The sequence below is a fragment of the Camellia sinensis genome, chromosome 9 (assembly GCF_055761805.1).
Source record: "Camellia sinensis isolate YWXY chromosome 9, ASM5576180v1, whole genome shotgun sequence".
In the NCBI taxonomy this organism is placed as follows: Eukaryota; Viridiplantae; Streptophyta; class Magnoliopsida; order Ericales; family Theaceae; genus Camellia; species Camellia sinensis.
Window position 1 is genome coordinate 65156582 of NC_138969.1, and position 22660 is coordinate 65179241.

The following is a 22660-nucleotide window of genomic DNA, read 5'->3' on the forward strand; positions in this document are numbered from 1 at the left end:
CCTTGATAAAATGCCTATCAATCTCCACATACTTAGTCCTGTCATGCTGAACTGGATTGTAAGCTATATTGATGGCTGCCGTATTGTCACCGTATAGCAGCGTAGAATCTGTCTGATGAATCCCCAAATCCCTCAAAAGTAGTCTAATCCATAATAGCTCACACACCCTGAGCCATAGCTCTGAATTCAACCTCTGCACTGGACCTTGCAACTATATTCTGTTTCTTGCTTCTCCAAGTAACTAGATTTCCTCCAATAAAGGTACAATAGCCAAAGGTTGACATTTTATCAGTGACTGATAAGATGACCATGTTTAGAGAAATAAAGATTCTTTCCCGGAGAAGACTTCAAGTACCTCGGAATCCGCATAACTATTGCACGTGGAGCATGCATAAACTGACTAACCATATTCATTGCGATAGCAATGTTAGGACGCGAATGGGATAAGTAAATAAGCTTACCCACTAGCCGCTGATATCTCCCCTGTCTACAAGTTCGCCTCCTTGATCCTCACTAAGTTTTAGTCCAGGCTTTAGTGGTGTATCACAGGCTTTTCTTCCAAGCATCCTAGTTTCTTTTAGCAAATCAAGCACATACTTTCTTTGACATATGAAGATGCCATCTTTGGACCGAGCAACTTCAATATCGAGAAGGTACTTCAAGCTGCCTAAGTTTTTGATTTCAAACTCATTGGCCAAATACTCCTTTAACCAAGGAACCTCCTTAACATCATCCCTTGTGAGTACAATATCATCCACATAAACAATAAGAGTTGTCGTTTTACCATATGAGAAGTGTTTCACGAACAAAGTATGATCAACTTGACTCTGTTTGAAACCATATCACAGCATGGCCTGAGTAAACCTCTCAAACCAAGCCCTAGGCGACTGTTTGAGCCCATAAAGTGACTTGCGTAGTCGGCTCACTTTTCCTTTGGTTTTAAGCCTGGGAGAATGTTCATGTACACTTCTTCTTCCAAATCTCCATGAAGGAAGGCATTCTTCACATCAAATTGATGGAGAGGCCAGTTGAGATTAGAGGCAAGGGAGAAAAGGACTCTGGCAGAGTTCATCTTAGCAACATGAACAAATGTCTCCTGGTAGTCTACTCCATAAGTCTGCTTAAAGCCCTTGATCACCAATCTTGCCTTGTAACATTCAATTGAACCATCGGCTTTGTGCTTCACTGTGTACACCTACTTATATCTAATAGGTCATTTGTCCTTAGGTAACTCCGCCAATTCCCAAGTGCCATTTTTAGCTAGGGCTCTCATCTCCTCCATCATGGCATGCTTCCACTCAGGAGTAGAAAGATCATCTTGAAAATTAGAAGTAAGACTCACAAAATAAACTTTAGACGGAAAAGCTTTATAGGAAGAAGACAGATTAGTGTATGAGACAAAATGAGAAATATGATGTTGAGTACAAGACCTAACCCCTTTTTTTTTTAGCAATGAGGACATCTAGATCAGAAAGAATAGATTTACCTGGAGTTTCATCAGAAGAAGAGGATTCTGGACACTCATCAGGTGGAGAAGATAGCAGTGGAGAATCTGGTCTCTTGTACCCAAGTAACTTGTTTTCTATCCTTATCCCTGACATAAACTTTTCTGTCTTTCACTGTGGATTCAGACTAAAAATCTTTCACTACGGAGTCAGATTCAACATTCTCAATAGCTGGATCACTATTAACATTCTCAACCTGCTCAATCACTGATGGTAGTGACACAGGAATTGCTTCCCGCCAAGGCTCCCCCTGAAGGAATGACTAGGACACCGAGGAGGACAGGAAGTAGGACTGAGACTCAAAGAAAGACTCATCCATAGAGACAAATCATTTTCGAGAGGGGGGATGATAACACTTGTAGCTTTTTTGTGTGGTGGAGTAACCCAGGAAAACACACCAAAGAGACCTAAGATCCAACTTACCACGGCTAGGAGAGTGGTTATGAACAAAGCACACACACCCAAAGGTTTTGGGAGGAATGAAGAAACCAGACAAGTGGGACCGTAACAAGACCTGAAGAGAAGTGTGTTTGTTGAGGACTTGGGTAGGCAAACAATTGATGAGGAAGGCTGTAGTGAGAATAGCTTCCCCCCAATATGATCTAGGAACACCATTTCAAAGGACAAACAACGTGCAATATCAAGAAGATGGCGGTTTTTACGCTCTGTAACACCATTCTGTTGAGGGATATTGGTACAAGAAGTTTGGTGAATAATACCATGAGTGGAAAAATAGCTGGCAAGGCCAGAGTCAATGTACTCCCTCCCCATTATTACAACGTAGAATTTTGACAATTGCCCAAAACTGAGTGCAAATCATTTTATGAAAATTTTGAAACACCGAAAAAACCTCACATGTGTCCTTCATAAGATACACCCAGGTGGTCCGAGAACAATTATCAATAAAGGTGACAAACCATCGGTAACCCTTTAAAAACACAAAACGAGAGGGACCCTCTACATTAGAATGAATCAACGAAAAAGGAACTACACTTTTATTAATAGAAAGAGCAAAAGAAGCTGTGTGTTGTTTTCCAAGTTGACATGACTCACAGTCAAACTCAGAAACATTATTTTTCAAAAAAACGGAAGGAAAAAGATACTTAAGTAACAAAAAAGATGGATGCCCAAGATGACGGTGCCACAGCCATAGGTCTTCCTTTGTAGATGGTAACTGAATGGATGAATGAGCTCGCTTGTTTGCTTGATCCAGGATATAGAGACTATTCTCGTTTCTACCACTGCCAATCATTTTCCTCGTGATAAGGTCCTGAAACAGACAATGATCAGGAAAAAAGGTTACACTACAAGTTAAGTCTCGAGTAATACGACTCAAAGATAAAAGATTAACACTTAAATTGGGAACATGTAGTACAGAAGACAAAGGAATGGAAGTAGTGGCATGAATTACATCTTTTCCTGACACAGAAGAAATGGTACCATCAGCAATTCGAACTTTATCCTGTCTTGAAGAAGGGGTATATGCTGAGAACAAATCAGAAGACCCAGACATATGGTCAGAAGCACTAGAATCGATAATCCAAGGCAACATTTGATGAGATAGGAAAGCACTTGTAGAAGAAGCTAAGTTACCTGAATGAGCAAAGTTACCTGAAGATGAACCAGATGCCCGAAGGTCTAGCAAGTGGCGAAGAGCAACCTTCAACTCAAAAGTAGAAAACTCAGAGATATCAGTAGATGAAACAACCGGAGCGGGGGGACTATGGCTCAACTGTATCAGAATGATGAGTTCGGGCATTGGGCCCTCGGCCTCTAGACTGACCCAAGCGACCCCTCGAGACCCAGAACGATCTCCATGACCCCCAGATAGCGGCTCATGCAACTTCCAACAAGTCTCACGGGCGTGGCGAGGGTGACAACAATAGTCACAGAAAAGACTATCCTTCTTAGAAGGAGGACGGGAACCATGATCCCCATCTCAAGAGGGTGCAAAAACCAAGGCAGATCGATCAGAAGAGGCAAACGGAAGCATAGCAGAATGATGACTCTCCTCATTCTGCATATAAGCAAATGCTTCTTGGAGAGAAGGAAGCACATCCATACCAAGCACACGACTCCTAACAGGATCAAACTTCACATTCAGATCTTCCAAAAACTTGAAGACCCGCACTTGTTCAACAAATTTCCGGTACCCAGTAGAATCAATGGGACAGACAAGCTTGTAGTCCTGAAGATGATCAGGTCTCTTTCACCCATTGCTAAGGAAAGTAAAATACTGGAGGATAGTCATCTCACCCTGGACGGATCTGTCAATGGAGCGTCACAACTCAAAAGTCTGTGAAAAATTGCCTTTGCAGGAATACGTAGTGGCCACAGCCTCCCAAATATCCTGTGCTGTGTCCATAGACAAGTATCCCTCACCAATCTCCGTAACCATGGAATGTATCAACCAGCCCATGATAAGAGAACTGGTAATCTCCTACTGATCATAACCCGGATCTGTAGGACTGGGGGCCTAAACTCGCCTATCAACATATCCCAGCTTCCCTTTACTCTTCAAAAATATAGTCAAACTCTACGACCACGCTAGATAATTCTGACCATTAAAAAGAAAGGTGGTGATTTTCTGGCTATGGTGGAGGGAATCAGTCATAGTAGTAGGCAAACCAGGACTCGCACCCTGAGGAGCAGGCTGTGAAGCAGTAGACTAATTCTGCCATAAATACTCTACTAAGGAACCCTCACAACACACATTGGTCTAATCACAAACTCGGAAGGTGGGAGAACATACCAAACAGAACAAAAGGAATTTAAGAGAGCATTTTTTTTTTTTTTAGAAGAAGACAGAAAAGAAAAAAAACTGAGAGGAGAAAAAAAAAAAAATTTACATGAATAGAGAAACTCTAATGACCATCGAATAAGAACTTCAATGCAACCAAGGCTAAGACCCAAGAGATAAACGACTCAGAGAGAAGAAAGAGTCGACTGAACCAAAGAGAAGTGAGAGGCAATTGAACCAGAGAGCTCCTAAGTGGCTATTGGCAGCTTGAGGAGGGAGGAAAACCCACTTGACTGAACCTCCAAGCTTGCCGACAGACTTGGGCAGGGAAAAGGGGAGCTCCGACAAGCCCTAGGGTGCTGGCGAAGCCCTCAGAGGCTGCGGCTAAGGCTGCTGAAGTCCTGGGAGGGTGCGACTAGGACTGTTGGGTCCCAGGAGGCTGTGATTAGTCCTAGCGAAACCCTAGGGAGATGGTGTCTGGTGTGGTGTGAATTGCAGCTGGGGTGGTGGTGCGGTGGTGGTGTGAAGGTGGCTGTAGGGTTGTGGTTTCTAGGATTTTAGAGAGGCTCTGATACCATGTTAGTTTTGAAAAGGAAAAAGTTGGTATGAGTGGTATCTCATCCCCTTTTATATTAAATTATCACCATAATTATAAGAATGCCCTAAGGCATAACATAAGAATACTAAGGGTCCGTTTGGCAAGAGAGTTCTGGGCTAATTTAGCCACTACACGACAGAATTGGCTAAATTAGCCACAAACCGACAAAAACACATTCAGGGGCGTAACTTACATACAAGGAGGGGTGAAATTACCAAATTACCCCTGGGTCGGTGTTCACACCATCACACCCTCGAATACATTCGCACCAGTTAGGTCATCCACTTTAGAGCTGAAGCAAACGAGGTGATCCAAACGGCGCTTGAGGGAAAAAAGAACGACGATACTTCTGACATTGGTGCGCCACCGGAGTTCATATCTGCGGCGACCCTGCAACTCAGGCTCTCAAAGATCTGGAATTTGAAGGTAATGGTTGCTTTCCTTTTTTTTTTTTTTTTTGGGGGGGGGGGTTTGTTTGCGTAATACCCTATCCTTCAACCCAATCTGCTCGGTTGATCTTTGGAACCATTTGTTGTTGCTGCTTAAAAAATTTTCCTCCACTTATTGGGGTTACATTTTTTTCATTTCGGTTTGCACAATTTTTTAGCCATCGTTATATCTGTGGCACTCACTGCAAAACCTCACTTCGATTTTGAATCTGTGATGGAAACTAGACGTCACGGCCGATTAGTGGTTGAAAACACATTTTTCTTAACGATTATTGGAGGTGCTCGTCACATTACAATGTCTGAATCTACCACCCTATGATTTCTCTGCAAAACCCATTTTCTGTTTTTTTTCCTGCCAATTTTTTGTGAAATCTGGAATTTCTACATCCTGATTTGTCACCCAATCTAAAATCAAAATTATTTTCTTCATAAATCTCACTGTTGTGCCTCACCTGAAATCTGAATGCTGAAATTAGATTTTTCTCAAATAGGAAACATGCATTTCATATGTTTTCTCATTTTTTCCCATTTCTCAAAAATAAAAACAAATTAATGTATACAAATAATAAAAAATGACAATTTTGAAAATTTACAACAAAGAACCACAAAAATACGGCTCGTCCAAAAAAGTAAAAAAATGAAAACATGAAAACAGAAATTAGTATTTGCCACGTAATTTACAACTATCCTATGAAACACATGAAAATCCATTTTTGGAAAATAAAAGAAAATTAATGTATAGAAATACAAAAAATTGATAAAAACGTAAATTTGAAAAATAGAACCACAAAAATACGCCTCATCGAAAAAAATAAAAAATAAAAACATAAAACCAGAAATTAGCATTTGCCACGTAATTTACAAATAGATAAAACACATGAAAACCCATTTTTGACAAATAAAAACAAATTAATATATAGAAATAAAAAAAAATGACAAAACCGTAAATTTAAAAAAAAAGAACCACAAAAATACGCCTCATCCAAAAAAATAAAAATTAAAAACATAAAAACAGAAATTAGCATTTGCCACGTAATTTACAAATAAATAAAATACATGAAACCCCATTTTTGAAAAATAAAAACAAATTATTGTGTACCAATAAAAATAAATAAGAAATAAACGTAAATTAAAGAAAAAGAACAAAGTAATGTATAGAAAAAGAAAAATGACAAAAACATAAATTAAAAAAAAAAATAACCATAAAGATACCCCTAATCCCAAAATAGCTCATTAAAAAAAAAATAAATAAATAAATAAAATTTCCAATGACGCTGACGTGGAGCAGAGAAGTGAAGGAGTTGACATTTTTAAAATCACTTCAAGGGCATTTTGGTCATTTACCATGAACACCTCACCAAAAAGCCAAAAAAGCCAAAAAGCCTTTTCCAAACCAGGTTTTTTAGCCCCAGGCTAAAATAACCAAAAAAGGCCAAAAAGCCAAAAAGCCAACCTACTTTCCAAACGGAGGCTGAATATACATCAGAATAAATAGGAAATATTCTAACACATTCTAACAAGAGTTATAATATTTATAGGATTCTTGTTTTAGAACTTATTTTGTGCTTGTATCAGGGTTTATATTGTTTTTTGTGAACACAGTTTTATTTTTTATTGTCTGCCAAGTAAAAACCTTCCCATTTTGTCTTCTCTCTGTCGAATCAAGTTGTCGCTGCAAAAAAAAAAAAAAAACACTTATTTTTGGTTTCGCTTGCACATTTTTAGAAAAGTTCTTTATTTGCTTTCAATTTCTATTTGGTTGGAACATTTCATTGAGGGCAGTGGTCGAGTCTGGTGATAATTACTCCTGTGGCTTGTTTACATGTTTCCTTGGAACCAAGAATGCTGTCTTTTGTTCTAACTTACTGAGCTCGAACATGGGCCTATTTGGGAGCATTGATTTTTAGCCAAAAAGTCAAAAAGGCACTACAAGTTGTCAAATCATTCTCTATACTTTTTTTGTACATCTTTTTATAAAAAGCCAAAAAGCCACTAAAAAAGCCAATTCTTAAACACCCAAATGTTTGTAATTATTGAGTGGATTTCAAGTTTAGTAGCCCTAGAAAACTGGTGCTGGTATAGCGCCTTGGAGATTGGAATAATTGGATTGACTCATCAACATAGTTGTTCCTTGGTTTGAATGTTCCAATTGTTAAAATTGTTTCTTTTTGTGGGCTGCCTTGACAATGCTTCAGTTTGTTACACTTGGATTAAATGGGTTGATACACTTCTACCATTTATAACGAAAGGCCGCTAAGTTGAGTGTTTATTGGTGTGTAGAACTGAAGATGTTTCAGCTTTCAGTAGATGGACTTTAACCATCTTTACACCATTTATTTAAACTAGCCATGTGTTAGAATTTCCCATCTTTACCTTCACCTACTCCACTACACACTCCACTTCACCTACCTCCACTTCACCACACACTCCACTTCACCTAACCCACTATCACCTCCACTACACCTACTACCACATTTTCTTCTATATATAGATTGTATAGGAATTGTAATTGATCAATCTTGTAATACAACAATCTTGTAACATCAATCAATAATACATAAATTCTTACATGGTATCAGAGCAAGCTTAAGAAGCTAGTACTTCTGCTTCCCCGGCGGGCGGCAGCCTCGCCTTGGCCGCCCGCCGGACCTCTACACACTAACCGTCTCTCATCTCTCTCTCTTTCTCTTACTCAAATTTCTGTCTCTCCTTCAATCTTGCGTCAGCTACGGAGGAGCGTCGAACCTGTCAAGCGTGTATTCATCAAGATCCGTGGGCGATAGTTTCTTGTCGGCAGACTCGTCCTTGCGAGGCTCTTCCATTCTTCATCCTTTTCTTCTTGTTCACCGGATTTTTTAAGTTCACCTGACTTCTCAAGTTCAACCTCCAGATCCTTTGATGGGTCAAGTTCAGTATCCGTTTGCATTTTGCAGTCGGATCCCTTGAGTCGGATCCCTTGAGGTCATTATCCGATGTTTCCATGGTGTTGCCGGCATTTGTTTCTTCTGCAGATTCTGTATCTGTTGTATGCACTGCAGCATCATTCTTGTTGCCACAACTTTCTTGATTGCTTGGTGGAGTTCGAGGATGTCTAAGATTTGCATCATACCGCAAAGGTGCTGGAGGTGGTCTATAAGTGTAGGGAATTGAAGTTTCCAGATTTGTGTCGACTAAGAGCCCAGTAGAAAGTGCAGAGACTGTGCCATGGTGAGCTGACAAAGGCTCGTGCTTCTGCTCAACACTCTTGATGACACCAACAGCCACCACCTTTTGCACATACCCATACCCTTTTTTTTTATATTTTTTAAACCAATCTCCACCCAACATCCCACTCAGACCATCATCCTCTTCTCTTATTTTAAAATATCTCTATATATATATATCTATGTTTATTTTATTATATTGCACACACCATCATCTTTTCTTTATTTAATCAAACCCACTCAGATTGTCTTCACCTTTCTTTTATTTATACATAATTATCATGTTTTTTTCTATTCCACCCATGTGGGCTTGTCTCCCATTATTATTATTATTATTATTATTATTAAAAAAAAAAAAAAAAAAAAAAAAAAAAAAAGGCAGACGACGAACTTGCACAATACACTCATTTTATTCATCTCGGGATCAACCCCGATCACCATTTTCCAACATAAAAAAAAAAAAAAAAAAAAAAAAAAAAAAAAAAACAAAAACAAAAACAAAAACAACCACATCCACAGTGGGATTTTTTCCTTCTCTACTCTGCAGCCGGTCTTTTCTTCTTGCCCCCGTCCTGGGTAGCCCTTGCCGGTGTTGCCTCCGTGTTTCCCACTCCACTGGGCACGATCACTCCCCCATACTCCTCCACTGCAGCATATGGCGGCCCTCCAAATCGGAACATCACGGTGGCTTTCCGCTTCAGCTCCTTGTTTTCTGCCCTTAGCACGCTTATCTCTGCTCGCGCATCCTTATACATGCGTTGGAGCAGAGACAGCTGGGAGTTTAAATGCTGCACTTCATTTGTCCTACTCTGCAGCCGGTTCGACAAATTTGTGACCGCCGTCATGCTTTCCACACATGCCTTCAAAGTATACTGATTGGCCTCCACATCCGACAGCACTGCCATTCTTTGCTCCACAGACCGCATCGGAAAGTTCAACGGAGTATACTCCGGGGCGCTTGGTTGAGTTTCCAGTGCCACCGCACCAGTTCTCTCTCTCGTTGACTCATTGAGGTCGGGAAAGAGGGTGAGCAGCCCGCGGGAAGACGATGAAGCCATTTTCTGGGCAACAAAGTGTTACAGACTATTTTCTGGGCAACAGAGTATTACAGACTCTCTCTCAGCAAACGGAACTATCTTTCTCAGCAACACGAAGGATTTTTCAGAGGTTTTTCTCAGTTTTTTTCTCTGCCTCAGCCTCTGCCTTCGTCTTGGTTATATAGCCAAGGCAGACACGCGCATCGCGCGACGCCAGCCGACAAAACGGGCACGCAAGCCAAGACGCCCACGTGCCTCGCCATCATGTCCGGCACACCTTTTGATGAATTGGGCACGCCTTTTGATGGCACGCCTTTTTATGGATTGGGCACGCCTTTTGATGGCACGCCTTTTGAAAAATTGAGCGCACCTTTTGAGGATGCGATTTTTTATGGGTCCGACAAGACTCTGTAAACTGTCCCGACATTGATTCCGGTTAGCTCCTTTATGGGTCCGACAAGACTCTGTAAACTGTCCCGACATAGATTCCGGTTAGTTTCTACAAGGGTCCGACAAGACTCTGTAAACTGTCCCGACATTGATTCCGGTTAGTTTCTACAAGGGTCCAGCAAGACTCCGTAAACTGTCACAACATTGTCTTCTACAACGGTCCGACATGACCCCATAAACTGTCTTCTACAACGGTCCGACATGACCCCATAAACTGTCTTCTACAAACGGTCCGACATGACCCCATAAACTGTCTTCTACAACGGTCCGACATGACCCCATAAACTGTCTTCTACATCGGTCCGCCATGACCCCATAAACTGTCTTCTACATCGATCTGACACCACCATACAGTGTCCTCTACAACGTTATGACACCCCATACAGTGTCTTCACCAACGGTCTGACACGACCATACAGTGTCTCCTATCCTTTTTTATTTTTATGTATTTTCTTGTTTTGTTACTCTCTCCAAACTCAAGTTGGTTAGTTTCTCTCCTCCTTGAGTTTGCGGGGGGCTGTTAGAATTTCCCATCTTTACCTTCACCTACTCCACTACACACTCCACTTCACCTACCTCCACTTCACCACACACTCCACTTCACCTAACCCACTATCACCTCCACTACACCTACTACCACATTTTCTTCTATATATAGATTGTATAGGAATTGTAATTGATCAATCTTGTAATACAACAATCTTGTAACATCAATCAATAATACATAAATTCTTACACCATGCTCATACAATCTCAATGTTAAACTATAACCCATGGACACACACCTTGTAGGGTTTTTAATTGGCCCATCGGACAACACCGTGTGGGATAAAATCTGGTCTGTGTGAAAAAACATACCCCTATTAAATAGAATCTGATTTCTTCTTATAAAAAATGAATTAGGACCATAAGAGTTCAACCAACTGCATGTGACTTAGTTTGCAATTGTGCAACACTAATAGTTTGTAGGCCCTAATGGACAGTTCTCTATTTTCACCTTTTTGGGCATATCCTTTTAGGTGCTTATCGCCTATAAGGGATGATTGAAAGAAACAAGACTGGCTTTGAGTCATAAAAGGTACAATGGTCCATCTTTCATTGAAGAGTTTGAAAGCTAATATATATGAAAGTTGTTCGAGCACCACATAGGTTATAATAAGTTTGTGCTCATTTTCAATGTATTATGTAGACGTGTTTAATGATGCATTGGTTGCACGTCTTTATTTACAATCGCTAATAATCGAGGAGATCTCATATAAATCAAAGTATGCTATCCACACGATAGAGTCTGAAATGTTGAGGTTTTCATAGTAACTAATCCTTTTAAAAAATAGCCACTTGGATTTTTTGGACATTGAAACGGTTGTGCTTTTTTCCTCCTCCTTTATTATTATTGTTATTTATTTATTTATTTTTAATCCTAATTGAATAAAGAAAAGAAGGTTGGTTAATGGTTGAACATTAACTACAATAAGGAGCATGGACTGGTTTTTTCAGTCCTTTTTCCATGTGTTGGTGTTCTATATGACCTGATCTAGCAAGTTGACTTTTCAGATGAGTGTGTTAGATCCTTTATGAGTAAAGGGAACCGAAGGCTGCTTTTTTGGAAGGTAGAGTGCTCGTGTGATTGCGAATTCCACGGTAGCAATAGTTCTAGCTCAACATTAGGAGCACGGGAGCTCTGTGTATCTAAAGGAGATATGAAACCCCCCCACCCCACCCATAGAATGGTTTCTTCCCAAAGGGTCCTCTGCTATACGGGTCCTCGGAAGTAGGCTAGGAAGAACCTAATAGAGGAAACAAACAAGACATTTTGACTATTTTGTTAAGTAATATTTTTCAAATTCTAGTTTACTCATTCTAACCTCATTTTGGTAAAATGGATAACCACATATAGTATATATGTATATAGACATATGTAAACTTTTAGAAACTTTTTAGGCAAGTAAAAACTTTCATAAAGAAGGCCAACCAATATAATACTCATGTAGAAACTAGTAGTAGACACTACTATGCTAAGAAACATGGACATTTCTAAGAAGGTAGTGTGTCATGTTGGACACCGTATTGGACAATGACATGACACAACGGTCGATGAACAATTTCAAATATTTGTTGGACAAATGTCCAAAATGTCTTACTATTTAAAAAAAAATTATGAACATGGATATGTTTTAGACACTTTGGGACATGTCTATTATTTAAACATACGTGAAACACAGTACAAATTTGAATACAATAACTTGAAATCCAATGTTTTTTTAATTTAAAAAAAGCAATGTAAATTTATACTTTTTCTTCTTTTGTAGACTTAAAAAATTATATTCATTGAAGTAAATATTCATATATATGACATATATTAATTATTTCTTTTTATATATGATATATTTAAATATATAGAACTATATATTTTGCACGTGTCCCCTACATGTGTTCTACAATTTTTGAAAAATTACATGCAGGCATGTTCGTGTTGAGTCATGTGTCCGTGTCCATTCTTCTTAGCTACTATGATACCACATGACACCATACGTTGCAAGGACGTGTTCAATACATGAATAGTTATTCTCATGTATATAAGCTATTTAATATATTGCCAAATGCACAAATGGAATATCCTATTACATGTACTAGAAATATCGCCAACCTTCGAGGAGAGATGGAAGAAGTGAATACAATCTTGTGTATGAATGTTTTGATCATCCACTAGAATGAATTGCTCTCTCTTGTTTTTCTCTTGCCATATCTACGACTTTAGGGAGACTTCTCTCTTGTCTTATGTTTATTTTGGCAATTGAGGTTTTGAGTTGAATGGAATCGAGGATAGTCTAAAGAGGATTTTATAGTGGATAGAATACGAGGGGTATTTATCTCAAGGCCTCATTTATTGTATGTAGATGGCATGATTATTTTTTAGTGGAGTGCATGCATAGTAGTCTCTAGGTACTTGTGCCTCTGATTGTTATGATTTGTGGTTGCCTTGTGCCTTGGGCCTAGGTGTATCAATAAATTTGAATTTTCAAGTAACCTATCCCACTCCACTCCTAAAGTAATGTGAAGTGAAGTCCCACATTGCCCCGAGTACTAAAGTATTGTTAAGAACATAAGCGTGAGGGCACTCTCACCTCTTGGGCTAGCTTTTGGGGTTGAGTTTTACCCAAGACCGTGTAACAATTACAAGTTTAAATAAAATAATTTTAAATTCAATGATAGAAGAAAAAATAAGTAAATTTATACCTATTCTTCGTTTGGACTTCAGAATTAGTTTTACATTACATTTTATTATTATCTTTGAATTAAAAAGTCATATACATGACATATAATAATTGTTTATCCTTATATATAACATATAATAAACACACAAAAGTACCCTAGGGAGTTGGCCTGATGGTCAAGACTTGGGGCGTGGGGGTGTGATGGTGCGATTAGTCTCCCGAATTAGTTGGTCCAATAGGCCGGATTATCAAAAAAATAAAATGAATAAATACATAAAACTATATATTTTTTGAGTGTCCCTTAGATGTCATATCCTACATTTTTTGAAATTTATTGGATCAATGTGTCATGTTGTGTCCATATCGTGTTGCATGTCCATGCCCGTTAGGTGAGGACCTTATTGGGATATGCTTGTGAGAGGGGAAGATTTGAGTGATTGGACTACTACTTCCTATAATAATTGCTTATCCTTATATATAACATATAATAAACACACAAAAGCATAACCCTAAGGAGTTGGCCTGGTGGTCAAGACTTGGGGCGTGAGGGTGTGATGGTACGATTAGTCTCCCGAATTAGTTGGTCCAATAGGTTGGATTATCAAAAAAATAAAATGAATAAATACATAAAACTATATATTTTTTGAGTGTCCCTTAGATGTCATATCCTACATTTTTTGAAATTTATTGGGTCAATGTGTCGTGTTGTGTACATATCGTGTTACATGTCCATGCCTGTTTGGTGAGGACCTTATTGGGATATGCTTGTGAGAGGGGAAGATTTGAGTGATTGGACTACTACTTTCTATGGGTTAGTGTATGAAGGGTATGAGGAAAGGTTGGGGTGAATTTTCTTATTAGGAGAACGATAAGAGACTTTGGGCATGGTGTTTGGTTTTGAAGTCATTGTCCCATTCTTAATAGGGTATAGTAGCACAAATTAATGCTGCAATGGCAGATTATGAGATTATAATAGGCAAGAGAGTGATGGAGTGGTAGTGATGTCAGACATAGGACCTTGGTTTTTGATTAGAAGAATAAGGTGGTGTGTCCTTCAAGACATAAAGTGATCTTTGTGAGAAGTGGAAATGATGAGATTCAGTGGCTTGCCACTAAAAATGAAACATTTGAGTTTAAATTGTTCTATAAAGTCTTGGTGGGTACTACAAAATATTTCATTGCCCTTAGAAAGGAGTTTGAAGCACTAAATGCCTTTCAAGGTCGCCTAATTCTGATGGTTGGCTGTGGCATATAGGAAATTTTAAGGGGAGAATTTCTTCACAATGGTGTAGTGTGGGTGAAGATGTAGGAGAAATGGTGAATCATCTTCTCATCCATTGTCAAGTGGTTTGACGGGTGGTTTTCAATGTTTGCTATATTTGTGGCAGGGTTATTTTCTTGATTGGTGGCTAAGTTACTTCACACTTGGACGGGATGTAGAATTGATAAGAGAAGATGAAAGGCTGGAAAGATTGGGGTGAAGGGTATGAAGGGTATAATGAATAATCAAACAAACAAAAAGAATAATCAATTTTGATATAATGAATCTAGAGCATAAATTTCACGTAAAATCAGGGAAATGATTCAGTAGATCGAGAGCTTCATGTGTACATATAACTTACTGTTATGCTTTTATAGTCTATTCCAATTTTAAAAAATCCAAAATTAAATAGGCAGATCTTGCTTTTAATGAAAAAAATTCTTTTCATAAGATAGAAAGATAGTCCTTTTTTTTTTTGTTGGTAAGAGACAAAGATAGTCCTTCTCAAGTTCAAAATTATCTGATTATGTTGCAACTATGTGTTCCTATTAAGCATATTCCTGTTGTACAACTTGAAGTAGGTGCATTGCATACCACATTGTGGCTGTTTGTCAATACTAGACCCACTGTCTTATTATACGTTTTTCTTTATGAAATGAATTTTGTATAATGACAGAACAAAAAGTTCAATTTCATCATAGCGTTTAGTTTTCATTTGGAAAAGAGAGAGGATAAGTTTGTTAAGAAGGAATCTGGATTCACATGTCTTGTAATTGTAACCTTCTTCGTTTTGAATCATTCTAAATTTGATTACCTTGCACAGTTGTGTATGGCAACTGAAGTATGCCTGTATTTTGGTTCTTCTGTCAAGTAGGATCAGTCTGTCAGGTATAATACAGATTTGTTTAATGGCAGGCCAAATTTTAAAATTCTATTGTAAATGGCTTACCTAATATGATCTGAACTATAATTTTTGAATCCACTCAATTTTTTTTTTTTTTTTTTACTTTACGTATTTTTTTATTTTCCTCTTTACAATAAATTAGTTATCTTTCTTCTTGAAGTTATTTATTAATACCAGCTAGTTGATAAAACAGAAAGTTGATAAAGCATTTCTTGATCAGGAAACTCTTTTCCTTATAATCTTCATAGCAAGTAATGGATCAAGGATCGTTGTCATCTTTTAAGGGGTTCTTGTTATAGTTAACAATATGATAGAGAGAGGATTTTATGCTGCAAATAAATTACGGCATTATCTAATTATCAGAACTTGGTGCAATTTTATATAGCTTCATGGAGCTAGTATCCCCATTTTATAATCAAATTGAAGATGCTTAAATGCCTTCTGATCCTTGAATGCTGTTTCTGTATATGGCAGTTTCAGTCAAAGAATTGTCATGTGTGTGTAATCTTATTTGGAATTAATTTGTGGCTGCACTGCTATGCTATTGGGGCTGACTCCATAGATACAGATAGGTGATAACTCTTGATCTTTTTGTCATGCAATATTCTAAGTGATATTTAATCTCATTGATGGACTGATGTTCCAGACGCATTAGAGAATCTATTACCTAATTGTTTGCTGGTCTACAACTGTCAGAGCTCAATCACTTGTTTTGCATTATAGGTTGTGGAAAATTTGAAGAAAAGGTCGTAACATTCACGTCCCCATGACCGGCAGACCCAAGCAATGGTCGATAACAAGAATGCTGGTACTGGGAAAGGGAACATACACATCAAGAGATCTCTGTTCAGGCCTTGTATTTTTCCCTATCCCATCTCAGTGTCACCAGCATTCTTCTCTTGTTGCTTCTCTCACCTTCAATTCATCTCTTCTTTCAACTGCTCTCCCTGCCATTGCTGGTTTGATCAGTAACTTAGCATGAAAAGAAATGTACATGTTCTGTCTCTGCGGAAGTTGGGACGAGTAGTCTCGAAGGAGGCAAGTTTTTTATTCGGTGGATTTTTTCCATGCCACTGCAAATTCATCCACAATTGTTTAACGTAAATGTTTTCAGGTCTCATAACTCCGAAGAAGTATTCAAAATTTAGAATAATGCATTTATGATGCATTTTTGTTTTAGTACACTCCTTGCGCACTCTGTTCAAATTTCATTCACTTTTTTGCAACTTCTATCAAAATCCGGCACTTTGTTGGTGAATTAGAATTGGAGTTAATTTTCATGATTTTGAATTTCTATGGATTGAGAAGTTTTGTTCATCTCTTTGTGTCAGACTTGAAGCACAAAATATTTGCGTATGAAAAGAAGTTTAATTAGACTTGAAGCACAAAACTACCTCTATTTGCCACCCTTTGGGTTTTAGGTAGCTATCACGCTCAAAATCTTTGGGGATTCTTATGGAGGAACCAAATAGAGGAAGGAGAGGCGGGGATAATCCTCATAGTCTCCCTTGTTGCTTGCCATGTGTATTTTGTTAGGTCATCCCTAGTGAGAAGCTGTTTGAAACTGTTTTCCTAGCTCTATCTTCTTGTTTTGTGAGCCCAGTTGTTTTATAGTTTTTTTGATAAATGTATTTACTTCCTATTCTTGTCCAGTTGAGATACAATTAATTGTGTGCATATTCATGCATGTGTATGAGTTGTGCATGTCTTTTTTCCTGTGCATGAAGAACCTTGGCATGAATGCTGAAGCCATTGACAGAACTGCATTAGGAAAGTTAGGTCAGACAAAGCCCGTATCATAAAATATAATAATAATAGCATTATCTGCAATGTCTTCCCATCATTGTGACTGCATTATCTTCGCCATGTTTCTTAGTGTGCAAGTGATGAGCTCATCTTCTGAGATGCACAGCATTATTCCATTCATCTACTCGTTTATGAGGTCAGGAACAACTTTATGGATCCTTCTGCTTGATTTAAGTCCAATGTGGAAACTAGTCAACGAAAGATGTAAAATTACTTGGGAAAATTACATTCCTTGCGCCATGAGGTGAAAATCATGAACAGGGTTAATTGTGAATAGTTACAGCCCACACGTCATGACGTTAAAATTACTACCCGGCGTATGGATTTAGTTTCCTTGTTTGAAGGGCGTAAATGTTGTCAAATATGATTTTCTTCATCAATCAAATAGCTGGCACAAAAATAACATTAGTTGCCTTCTTAGTTTATGAATTCTGCAGGATATGTTTTCTGACAAAGTGCATTGACCTCATTTGTCTTTGTTTTAGAAAACAATTATAACTCAAGTTTGGAATTACATGCTTGTATCAGTTGACAAGAAGTTAGGAATTGGGTATTTTTGAATGGGGTTCCGGCGCCGTTTTGATGTGTTACCAATCACAACTAGGAAGATTCTATATTATTGGGTTATGTTTTCGCTTCAGTTTAAGAAATAAAACAGTCAATTTATGAGAAATGGTCTTTTTTCTCACCCTTCTTCTTGGATTTAGCATTCCTTGAGCAAAATGTACAGTTTTGTCTTTTGTCATTAATCAGTACTTGTACTACTGGTGACTCCATGCAAATATGAAGTTACCATTGAAAGACATAATACAGCATTCAGCTATAGTCGTATGTAATCATAGTTAGATGAGGTGGTCTTGAGGCTTTTATGGGGTTTACATTTACTTTTTTGATATCTAATGATTGGAGAGTTGTTTGTGAATATTGGTTTGTTTTCTTCGTATATTTGATAGTGGTTTTTCTTTGTCTTCACTTGTAAGAGGACTTATTGTCCTCATCTTGTAACCTCACTTTCTTTATCAATAAATTATGTTTTTGTGATTGATAAAAAAAAAAATTTAAAAATTACATTAGATGGTGTACTCCTGCTTCCTTTCTATAAGGGTAAAAAATGGTGGGAGTGTTTCTTTTTGGGAAGATACTTAGCTTGGGGATTCTTCTTTTGATGTGTTGTTCCCACATTTGTACCATTTGGTCTGTTCTCATAATGTTCCATCGCATCTATAGTGCTTTCCCAATCGGCACCGATTTCATGAAATTTCAATTTTTTTATAGAAATATTAATGATCGTGAATCGATTGAGTTGGCAACTTGGCATCCTTGTTGAACATCCTTTAAGGTTTTCTCCTTGAGACCCAATTTCAATGATAAATGGGTTTGGTCACTTAATTCTTCGAGGATCTTCTCAGGCAAATCGTTTTTCAACAAGATCATTGGTAATCACAATACTCGTCCTTTTTTCCATCATTCTAGGATTTGGAACAATTTGAAGCAAATCGTTAAGGTTTTTGTGTGGACTTCGGCTCACAAGAGTCTTATTGCATATTTCACAAAACTAGGCTTTGTGGAATTGTGTCTTTGGTTTTGTTGAGCGCAATGCTAGAATCTTTGAGGACAAATTTAAGGACATTGATTCTCTTTGGGATTGAGTGTTTTTTTATCCTAATTTGGGGCTTTGCTTTCTTTTCCTTTTAAGGGGATTCAATTATTTTTGGTTTTTAGAATCGTTAGGCGGTATGTCATCAGTAGTCTATAATCTTGACGAGTTTTGCTCTTTTTATTTATTTGTTCTTTTTTTGGTGGACTTCTTGTTTCCCACTTTCTTGTAATTTTCTTTATTTTAAACACTCCCCATTTGATTTACTGAAGTCAGTTCCTGACAAAAATATTTGTGTTTTATTATTGAGTTACCTCACTTTTAACCTATGAAGCGTGGACACTCCAAAACCGGTGCTATGGCAGTGTCTGACACGCGGACACGCCAGGGACACGGGGACACATACGGGACATGCCAGATGGCGTGTCCCTTTAATTTAATGATTTTTTTTGTAGGGGACACAACGGGACACGTGTGTCCATCATATCGGAACAAGAACGAACTCAGAACAGAAGAGAGAGAGAGAGAGAGAGAGAGAGAGAGAGAGAGAGAGAGGCTCGCTGGGCATACCTAGAAGGTCTTCGCTGGTGAGTCGTCGGTGGTCGGTGGTCGGTCGTCGGTGGTTGGTCTCCGAACGTCTTCGTCTTCGTCTTCGTTGCTCTCAGTCTCTTTATCTCTCTCTCTCTCTCTCTCTTCGATTGTGATCTCTGTCTCTCTTCTCTCTCGTCTATCTCTCCTCTCTCAGTTGATCTCCATCTCTCTCGTCTCTCTGTCTGTCTTGTCTCTCTTTGCTCTTTTCTCTCTTTTCACCTCTCACCTCTCCCTCGTCTCTTTGTCTTCTCTCTCTTCTATCTCGTTTCTCTCTGTTCTCTGTTGATAGATATTTTTATTTATATTTATATATATGTTATATTTTAGTTTATATATATATTATATATTATATATATTTTTGTATTTATATATATTATATCTCTTCTCTTTGTCTTCTTTCTTCGGTATCTTTTATTTATAAATTTATATATTGTAAATTTATGTTTATTATATATTTAATTTTTTCTTTATATAATGTTTACAATATATAGAACATATGTTTATAATATTTAAATGTAATGGTCTTTATATACACATTAAATTAATATTAGTTTTTATTAATTTTGATTATTTGGTAATATAAAATTACTCTACATAGCAAATACGTAACATATATATTTAAAAAAATAATAATAATTTGTCGTGTCCCCCGCCGTGTCCGTGTCTCCATTTTGTTGAAATCGCCATGTCCTGTGTTAGTGTTTGTGTCCGTGTCTGTGCCCGTTCTTCATAGCTTTTAACTTATAGCTAGCTGCAAAGAAAAATTTTCTAGGAACACTCTCCATTAGTTTAAAGGGAATTTAATTCCTGTCACAAAAGTAGTGCTTTAGTGAGTGACCTTAGTTTCAACTTACTGCTAATGATATGATATGCTTCAAAGAAATCTTTTCCAGGTACATTGTGTGTTCTGTTAATGTAAGAAACTTTTTGTTGGACTGAGTGGGAGATTTTCTACAACCTTTCTTAAGGACATAGAGAGGCACATGTACAATACTAGTTTCTTGTTGATGTTCTTCCTTTCTTTTTTAGAAAGTGAAATTTTATTGCAATGATTGAGTTAAGAATGTTTGCAAACCATATTTTGACCATGTATCTCCAGGTGTTACCTAATTAACCCTTTAATCTTATTGTGTCTTAAATGCTTCTGGTGTCTGGAACTATCAACTTGCCTGTAATATTTCATCAATAAATTCTGGTAGAATTCAATTACCTTCCATCGTCATCTAATAATTTTGATGTGTTAGCATCATGTAATTCAAAAAAGGTAGAGAAAACAAACAAGGTAGAGTGTAAGGAATAGGAGAAGGTGTATTCCAAAGGTTTGCACAATCTGGGGGATGTGGATGAAAGGGAAATGATGAGCACCCCTTCAAGGGAGGAGACTTTGGATGGGCTTGTACTTTCTCAAAGTGTGGCTTCTAAAGATGTGTCTTCTACTCCTAGAGAAAACGAAATCAAGGATGAACTAAAAGAAATATGGATTGCATTCTTTGTTCTAGAGATGAGACAAAGAGGAAGCTCGACAAGAAGATTCTTAATCTAAAGCTTGCATGGGCAAAATCCTTTGCTAAATTGTCTATCAATCCTAAGAACTTTATTGTGAAATTGCAAGAAAATGTGGGATAGTGGTTTTCGTTCTTTTTATGTTTTGTTTTTGTGTCTAGCTTCTCAGGTTGTGAGAAGTGTGTTTTGTGCACATTCTTTTGGGTTGTGAGAGGCTTGTTTCTTGGTGGTCTGGGTTTTAGTGTCCTTTGTGCCTATTTCTCTTGGGTTGTGAGGGGCTTTCCTTTCTAGGTTAGGTCCTTTGTGTGCGCCTCTGTAGCAAGGTGGCCTCTTGACAGTGTTTTGAGTTCCGTTGTATATTCTTCTTTTTTGGGTACTTTCTTTTTTGATAGTAAAAGCCTACTAAAAAATGGTTTTGGCTGCTCATTGGAAAGTACAATCCTATCATTAATGAGTACAAATCAATTTGCAGCTGGCTTGATTAGAACCATAGGGCGCCAAATAGGTTGACCTTTGAAATTGACCCATGTTCTGTATTCTCATTTGTAGCCACTGTTCCTTGGGTTGTTTAGTGCTCTCAGGAAGTTGAGGCTTTAGCCTAGAAAGTGGATCCCAATTAAAACAGAGGGCGGCAAGTAGAAGAGCAGGAGAAGGTGGAGAAGCAGAACAGTGAACAAATTGCATCACTCATGGTGGATACCATGAATCAAAGAAAAAAAGCTTTTAGAGTACCAAAACGTGGTAATAGCCTCTATATTTTGAAGGTGCTTTTTACATTTAATATTATTGATTTGGTAATATGATTGTTATTGGTTTCAGTTTGAATTTATTTTGTTCTATCTGTTGAAATAATTTTCTTTTCTATGTTGTAAGGATTCCTGACTAAAAATAGTGGAAGTGTCTATATTTTATCAAATACAGGACTTTATATGATATATTAGGTTGCACGTCCTAATCTTGCATCAACATAAAACATACGGTGATCAGCAGGATTTGAAGTTTTAAGGCTAGAGGTGTTTTCACCATTGTAATCAGCTTGGAATGTTAGCAGAGTCTAATATGTTCCTGTCTTAGAATGAGATGCATTTGGATATTAGTTAATTAAAAAAAAAATGCCCAATTAGTACACATTAATGTGTGTTTGGATATTAGATAATTTATTGATATAAAATTTGATTATGTTGGTGCCGGAAAAATTCTTGTGGAAGCAGGGATTTGAATGAGCTTCAGATGGTAGTTCTACAATATCACATAATATTGAAAAAAGGGATCTGGCATTATGCTAGTCTTGACAAAGATTAAATGCCAACTAACTTCTTGGTAGGATAATTCTAGATTCTGGTTTGATTGAGTGGGTAGTTGAATTGTTATTTAACAAACTTTATTTCTTCTTTTGAAGTTTATATTTGGCAGAAAGCAAAAATGAAGTTTTGACCAAATTTCATTGTGAATCAGATTAGACAAATTGAACATTGTAGAGAAAAATTTTTACCCATTGAGAAGTTAAGGTGAGCCAGATTACCTATAGATGTGTCACATAACCCCACTCATAAAGTGGAATATCATAAGTTCAATAAAAGTTCCTCTGGGATAAAATGAACTAGAGGCAACATAGCATTTAGACTTAACTTGAACTTTTTGGAAATGGTGCTATACCCAGGGTCATCAAAACAATAGGCATTTTTATTATACACTATTTTCTTCGTAAGGAACCAAAATGGTAATAGTGACATAAATGCTGCCATTGATTCCTTTTGAGTGCTTGGACACGAAAATCAATCAAATTGTCAAGGAGTGATTC

General features: G+C 37.6%; 1 protein-coding gene across 29 annotated transcripts in view; it reads left to right on the plus strand.

Annotated features, from left to right (window-relative positions):
* Nucleotides 1–22660, plus strand: part of LOC145798632 (uncharacterized) — a 36503-nt gene that overhangs the window by 3683 nt on the left and 10160 nt on the right. For 8 of the 29 annotated variants that reach the window (XR_014339838.1, XR_014339835.1, XR_014339841.1 and 5 more), the window contains exons 2-3: nucleotides 15837–15934; nucleotides 16086–16400. The exons of 3 other annotated variants lie outside the window; for them this stretch is intronic. The gene's annotated coding sequence lies outside the window, so the exon portion shown is untranslated. 18 more of the 29 variants (XR_014339857.1, XR_014339859.1, XR_014339861.1 and 15 more) reach the window with 11 other exon arrangements.